At 40.8% G+C, this 8,270-nt stretch overlaps 1 protein-coding gene across 1 annotated transcript in view; it reads right to left on the reverse strand.

Annotated features, from left to right (window-relative positions):
- Positions 1-8,270, reverse strand: part of LOC103198651 (afamin-like) — a 78,376-nt gene that overhangs the window by 59,821 nt on the left and 10,285 nt on the right. The window lies entirely within an intron of this gene.

Raw genomic sequence — 8,270 nt, forward strand, 5'->3', positions numbered from 1 at the left:
TCTCTCTCTGCACATTCATCTTATGTTATGCTCCAGCCACAGGCTATCTTGAATTCCATCAACCTACCAGTCTGTTTCAGACTTTCCTTTTCTGTTTGCTGAAGTTGCTCTGCCTGGCTGCAATCCCCTTCTCATCTCACTGGTGAACATGAGGGTCAGGACTAGGGCAATGCTCAGGGATGTGGTGACAAACGAGTATGTGTTATGTACTATGTCCCAGCAAACTGTGTATACCCATGGAGGCAGTCTTTGAAAAGACATACATGTTTCCCAAGAGATCATCATTTCTCTACGGAACACAACCCTTACTCTCTGAGAATTCACTTATATTTTCTGTGAACTGCAGTTCACTTCCTCCTATTTCTCTATAAATGCATTAATTTGAGATATAATATGACCCCTTAATGTCAGCTCCTAAGTTCACAGAAAATCCTCAGTTATATTCTAATTTACTTAATACTGTAAAACTCACATCCTCATAAACAATACAAAAATAAATAGAACAAGACTGCTTTAATTGGGGTGCAGTTAAGGACAAAGTACCTCTTGGGATATGTGTTGTCACTGCTTGAAATAAGATGGACATATCTCAATCTCCTAAAATACAAGTAATTTAATTAACATTCTGTTTTCACTGTGGGTCTACCGCAGCCAAACTAATGAAAAGTCACTAAGGGCTGGCAGTGCAAGTGATATCGCCTCAGAAACCCAAGGAAGGATCACTATGAGTTGGGTCCGACTCAATGGCACACAATAAGATGAAGCAAATTTCAACCCATGAAATCTATTACCTTTGAGTATATGGACAATTCAAACTAGGCCAAAAACATATTTACCAGTAAAGGCATGTTATGGGTTGAATTATGTCACCCCAAAATAAATTCTAACCTCTAGGCCTGTGGTTATAGTCCCATTTGGAAATAGTTGTCTTTATTATGTAAATAAGGCAAGATTAACATATCTGGAGTCAATCTCTTTTAAGATATAAGAAGAAATTAAATAATCGATCAGAGAGAGATTTGGTAAGAAAGATGCCAGGACAAAGGAGAGCTCCAAAGGAAGGACCTTCATCCAGAGCTGACAGAGATAGAAAGCCTTCCCCTAGAGCCTGTACTCTGAATTTGGACTTCTACCCTCCTAAACTGTGAGAAAATAAATTTCTGTTTTTTAAAGGCATACCTTTGTGGTATTTATGTTATAGTAGCACTAGATAACTAAGAATTCCATACCAAAAGAGCATGGTGCTGCTCTAACAGATAACTAAAATGTGGAAACTGTTCTGGAATCAGGTTATGGGTAGAGACTGGAAGAGTTTTAAGGTGCCTAATAGTAAAAGTGGGCTTTTGGGAGGGCCAGAACTGGTAGGGAAGGCCAAGAGGTGATGGCAGATGGCTTTTAGAGGGATGGAACTGGTAGAGAAGGCCAGGAAGTGGGAGTGGAGCAGTTTGGATCAGCTAAGGGAGACAAACTCATCTGTCAGTTTGTCATCCTGTGGTGGCTTGTGTTTTTCTCTCAGGCTGTGCCACTAGTGTTTCAAGTGCCAATAGAGTTAGCCATGGTGGACAGGTTTCAGCAGAGCTTCCAGCCTAAGACAGACCCAGAAGAAGGAAGAGGCTATCCACTTGTCAAAGAATTGGCCAGTGAAAGCCTTATAAATAATGGTGAAATACTGTCTGATATATTCCTGAAAAATAACCATGAAACATTGTCTGATATAGTGCCAGAGGATGAGCCCCTTAGGTCAGAAGGCACTCAAAATATGATTAGGAAAGACCTGCCTCTTCAGAATACAGCCAACCTTGATGATGTAGATGGAGTAAAGCTTTCAGGACTTCCTTTTGCTCATGTGGCACAACTCAAGAAGAAACAGCTGCAAATATCCATTAATAATCAGAACATGGAGTGTACAAAATATGAATCTAGGAAAATTGGAAGTTGTCAAAAAGGAAATGGAATGCATAAAGATCAATATCCTACGCATTAGCGAGCTGAAATGGACCAGTTTTCCCCATTTTGAATCAGACAACCATGTGATCTATTATGCCAGGAATGACAAATTGAAGAGGAATGGAGTGGCATTCATCATCACAAAGAATGTTTTAACATAAATCCTGAAGTACAATGCTGTCAGTGACAGGATAATATCCATATGCCTACAAGGAAGACCAGTTAATATTACTATTATTCAAATTTACACACCAACCATCAAAGCCAAACTGAAGATTTTTACCAACTTCTGCAGTCTGAAATTGACCAAATATGAAATCAGGATGTGTTAATTATCACTAGAGATTGGAATGCAAAAGTTGGAAACACAGAAGAATCAGGAGTAGTTGGAAAATATAGTCTTGATGATAGAAATGATGCTGAAGATCGCATGATAGAATTTTTCAAGATCAACAACTTATTCATTGCAAATACCTTTTTTTCAACAACACAAATGGTGACTACACACATGGACTTCACTAGATGGAGTACACAGAAATCAGACTGACTACATTGGTGACAAGAGGCAATGGAGAAGCTCAATATCTTCAGCCAAAACAAGACCAGGAGCTGACTATGAAACAGACCATTAATTGCTCATATGCAAGTTAAAGTTAAAGTTAAAGACAATTAAAACAACTCCACAAAAGCCAAAATATGACCTTGATATTATTCCTCCTGAACTTAGAGACCATATAAAGAATAGATTTGATGCATTGAACACCAATGACTAAAAACCAGAATTGTGGGATGACATCAAGAACATCACCCATGAAGAAAGCAAAAGGTCATTAAAAAGACAGGAAAGGAAGAAAAGACCAAAGTGGATCTCAGAAGAGACTCTGAAACTTGCCCTGGAATGGAGAGTAGCCATAGCAAATGGAAGAATCAACAAGATAAAAGAGCTGAACACAAGATTTCAATCAAGAAGACCAAGTCAATTATTATATGAAATGTGAAGAGACTTGGAGTTAGAAAAACAAAAGGGAAGAACACACTTGGCACTTCTCAAGCTGAAAGAACTGAGGAAAAAATTGAAGTCTCAAATTGCTGTATTGATAGATTCCATGGGCAATGTGTTGAATGACGCAGGAAACATCAAAAGAAGATGGATGGAATACAGAGTCACTATACCAAAAAGAATTCGTAGATTATCATCCATTTCAGGAGGTGGCACATGATCAAGAACCAATAGTATTGAAGGAAGAAGTCAAAGCTTCACTGAAGGAATTGGTGAAAAACAAGGCTCCAGGAATTGATGGAATACCCATTGAGATGTTTCAACAAATGGATGCCCCACTGGAGGCACTCACGTGGCTATGCCACAAGATTTGGAAGACAGCAACTTGGCCAACTGAGTGGAAGAGATCCGTATTTGTACCCATTCCAAAGAAAGGTGATCCCACAGATTGTGGAAATTATCCAACAATATCATTGATATCACACACAAGTAAAATCTTAACTGAAGATAATTCAAAAATGGTTGCAGCAGTATATTCACAGAGAACTTCCAGAAATGCAACCTGGATTCAGAAGGGGACATGGAATGAGGGACATCATAGCTGATGTCAGGTGGATCTTGGTTCAAAGCAAGGAATACCAGAAAGATGTTTACTTGTGTTTTATTGACTATACAAAGGCATTCGATTGTGTGGATCATAACAAATTATGGGTAACAGTGAGAAGAATGGGAATTCCAGAACACTTAATTATACTCATGAGGAACCTGTACATAGACCAGGAGGCTATCATTCAAACACAACAAGGGGATACTGCCTGGTTTAAAATCAGGAAGGGAGTGTGTCAGGGTGCATCCTGTCACCATACTAATTCAACTTGTATGCTGAGTATATAATCTGAGAAGTTGGACTATATGAAGAAGAATATGGAGTCCAGATTGGAGGAAGGCTTAATAACAACCTGCAATATACAGACAACACAACTTTTCTTGCTGAAAGTGAGGATAACTTGGAGCACTTACTGATAAAAATTAAAGACTACAGTCTACAGTATAGATTACACCTCAACATAAAGAAAACAAAAATCCTCACAACTGGACCAACAAGCAGCATCATGATAGATGGAGAAAAGATTGAAGTTGTCAAACACTTCATATTACTTGATTCTACAATCAATACCAATGGCAGCAGCAGTCAAGACATCAAAAGACATATTGCATTGGGCAAATATGCTGCAAAAGACTACTCTCAAGTGCTGAAGAGCAAAGATATCTCCTTGAAGATTATGATGCACCTAACTCAAGCCATGGTATTTTCAATCACCTCATATGCATATGAGAGCTGGACAATGAATAAGGAAGACTGAAGAAGAGTTGATGCTTTTGAGTTGTGGTGTTGGTGAAGAATACTGTGGACTGCTGAAAGAGCTAAAAAATCTGTCCTGGAAGAAGCCTGAATGCTCCTTGGAAGTGAGAATGGCCAGATTTCGTCTCACCCAGTTTGGTCATGTTGTCAAAAGGGACCATTCTCTGGAGAAGGATGTCATGCTTGGTAAAGTAGAGGGTCAATGAAAGAGGAGAACACCCTCAATGAGATGGACAGACACAGTGGCTGCAGCGATGGTGCATGACCAGAGAGTGTTTCATTCTGTTGTGTGGAAGTTTGCTATGAGTTGGAGATGATTCGACAGCACATAACAACAATAGTAAAATCAGGAGCTTTGGTGTTGTAGTGCCTAGGGCATTTGACTGCTAACCCACCAGCCACTCCTCAGAAGGAAGACTGGGCAATCTACTTCCGTAGAGATACCACCTCAGAAACCGAGGAGGGGTTGCTATGAGTTGGAACCAACTCCATGGCACTGAGTTTTGTTTGTTTGTTTGTTTGTTTAAATAGTAAAAGCCTAGATTGCTTTGAAGAGACTACTGGTGGAATTATGCATGTCAAAGGCAATTTTGGTGACAGCTCAGACAGAACAGAGAAGAGTTACCAAGAAAGTCTCTATTATCTTTGAGAGTACCTATGCTGCCAGCAACAGAATCTTACTAGAAATGGGCATCATCAACGTGCTTCAGGTGAGGCTTTAAAAGAAAATGATGAATATGTGCTTGGACAATGGAGGAATGGGCAATGTTTTTATGCACTGGCAAAGAACCTGTCTGAATTACACTCAAGTATTTGGTGAAAGGTAGAATTTGAAACTGATGAACTTGGATATCTTGAATTTCTAAGTAAGATCTTAAAGGTTTAAGATGGAGTTCTCTCCTTATCACTTAGCGTAAAATGCAAGAGGAAAAGGATGGACTTAAAAATGAGCTGTGCAAAATGAAAACAGAACTTAGAGTAAAGGGTACAGAGAAAGAACAAAAGGAAAGAACACTGTATCTTGGAATTCTACACACACACACACACACACACACACACAAGCAGGCCAAAGAAGCTATGTCTGTGTTCCTCCAAGAAAAGATCATCTCTGTAACAGCTCCAAGATCAGCAGAACTATTGGAAGGAGTACAAGAAGCAGAGCCTCTTTGGTTTCAAACAGTGGGGTCCTGGTTTCCTAGATCTCAAAGAGTGAGGCCATAACCTCCCAGGTTTCAAAGAGAGGGATCTTCACCAACTTGGTTCCAGATTGCAGGACTGACATTAAGGTATGCCTGGAGGATGGGACCACTGCCCAAAGCTGAGAAAGCAGGGCTGCCACACCCATGGGGCAGAAGAACAGGGCCTGCTGGGGGCAAGGTGGGGATTCACCACTCAGATGGACTAGGATAATGGAGCCGCCTAAAGTCAAGGAAGCAGTGTTGTATCCCAGAGTACCTGGAAGGCAAAGTTGAAGCCCAGTGATGAGGGATCTCCATTCAGAATCCAGAGGGTGTAGCCAGAACCCAAAGTTTGGAGAACAGAGCCATTGCCCAGATTGTCTCAGAGAACAGAGAATTCTTTTCAAGCTTTGAGAGCTAATGTAATTTGTTTTACTGGGTTTTGGACTTGCTTGGTGCCTGTTATCCCTTCTTTCCCTCCAATTTCTCCCATTTGTAATGAAAATGTCTATCTTGTGTCTGTTTCATCATTGTACTTTGGAAACACATAACCTGTACTCTAAATATCACAGGTTCACAGATGAAAAGGAAATTTGTCCCAGGATGGAATACCCCTAAAGTCTCACCTATATTTGATTTAGATGATTCAGAAGATGAGATTTTATACTTAAGACTTCTGGGATGATGTTATAGAGTAAATGTGTTCTTCATATGGCAAGGACATGAATTGGTGGGGGCAAAGATTGGACTGTTATGGATTGAATTATGTTCCCCAAAAATATGTGTTATAAATTCTAACCTCTGTGCTTGTAATTATAATCCATTTGCGAATGGGTTGTCTTTGTTATGTTAGTGAGACAGGTTTGTGTAAAATATGTCTTAAGTCAGTATCTTTTGAAATATAAAAGATAGGGTGGGAAAATGGCATCGTACCTGTAATCCACACATTTGTTCCCTCTAGTATCTTTATTTCTGAAAAACTAGATGTAGCAGATAGAAGCAGGGATTCTGGAGTTGTGAACAACTGAGTAGGAGAAAGGGTGGCAGATTTAGTGGAGGCAGAGAAAAAGAACAGATTAAAGAGGTAAGGGGAAAAAATGAGCCAGCCTGGCTGGTGGGAGATGGACAGGCAGAGAAGTGGGAAACTCATTAGCAATACAGGGGAGAGGCACAGTGAGAAGGAGGGAAAAAACTGGGGGGAACAGGGGTGGACAACAGAACCCACGAAGGATTCAGGGACTCAAGAATATCCACACCGGGACTGTTCTAGTTACCTAGTGCCACTCTGATGAGAAATATACCACAAATGGGATGGCCTTAACAAACAGTTTATTCTTACAATTTGGAGGCTTTAAGTTCAAGTTCAAAGTGTCAGACTCTAGGGGCTGGGTGAAAGCCACTCAACCTTGGGGTCCAGCTCTGCCTCCTGCTCCTGGCCCACTGGAGCTAGAGGCATTTCTTCATTCAGACAGCTGCTGGTGCTGAGGCTAAGAAGCCCCAAGGTTGACAGGTAAAAAGGCACAGTCCTGATGTTACCAAACCACACGGCAGGCCACTAACTTAAGTCCATTGTGAGTCCCAAGGTTGGCAGAGCATAGCAGGCTGCTGAGCAATGACACAGCTACATGCAGGGTCCAAGCATGCCATAGGCTAGAGACCATTCCCAAGGCTTCTCCTTATATACAGTAAGCAGACTACATCCCAAAGGTAGCTACTCAGCTGCTTGTGGTAGATCCCACCATGGAGTTGATTGCCAGTCTCATCATGGGGAATAACTACCACCACTTGCCCAGCCACTCAACCAGGCCCAGCCAAGTTGACACACAAACATAACCATCACAGGGAGCTTCTGATGCTAACCCTGGGGGTTGAGCTGAGTAAATGAACAACCTGGCTGAGAAACAGAGCAGAAACTCCCTTGGCTCACGCTGCCACGGAGTTCAGACTAGAGAGGAGGAAGGGAGGAAACTTGCTCTGAGTAGGCAGGTCCTGGAACGAATGCAGGGCAGAGGGCTGGGATTCAATTCTTCCCTGACCACTTTTTAGCACAGAGTAGACCAGGGTACAGGATTTTTATGGCTTTCTGACCCAAGTGGAAAGTAGTAGTCCCCTAACCATCGGGGTCTCTGTCAATTTGAAACACAGGTCTGTCATTTACAACAAAATGTCATCATTTGAAGCCATACCAAGCAGACTTAAAACAAACTCTTGGAGCCAACAGCATGTGCAGAAACACAGAAAACAGGGACTTGCTCCTGGCATCTTTTTTTTTTTTCCTTTTTCTTTTCTTTATCTTTTTTCCCCTTCTCCTTTGCCCCAGTCAGTAGAAGCACATTAAGCCAGCACAACAACTACTCATCCCAACTCCAAATCCCCTTCCCAATGAACAGATATCTGCAACCATATTCCCAACAGTGATTCCATCAACACAGAGAAAACTGGAGAGCAGCCCAACACATCCTAATTAACAACCAAAAAAAGTACACCTATTCCACACTTGCAAATATATTTAAACATAAAATCTGTGTGAAACAAATCAATATGTAACTAACAGTTAAAGACAACAACTTCAAAATGTCTAGGAAAAAGCAGACATCCTCAAATCAAAAAAAGAAAAAGAAAAACAAGACAAGACAATAGAAATAAAACCCCAGACTAAAGATTTATCTATCATGGAAGAACAGGCAATAGGATTATCTGAGAAGGAATTTAGAAGATATGTATATAGAGCTCTACAAGAGCTCAAGGAAACCACAAACAGACTCAAGGAGAACACAAATAG

This window comes from Orycteropus afer, unplaced genomic scaffold (assembly GCF_000298275.1).
Source record: "Orycteropus afer afer isolate SDZICR_OR568_19922 unplaced genomic scaffold, OryAfe1.0 scaffold00098, whole genome shotgun sequence".
In the NCBI taxonomy this organism is placed as follows: domain Eukaryota; kingdom Metazoa; phylum Chordata; class Mammalia; order Tubulidentata; family Orycteropodidae; genus Orycteropus; species Orycteropus afer.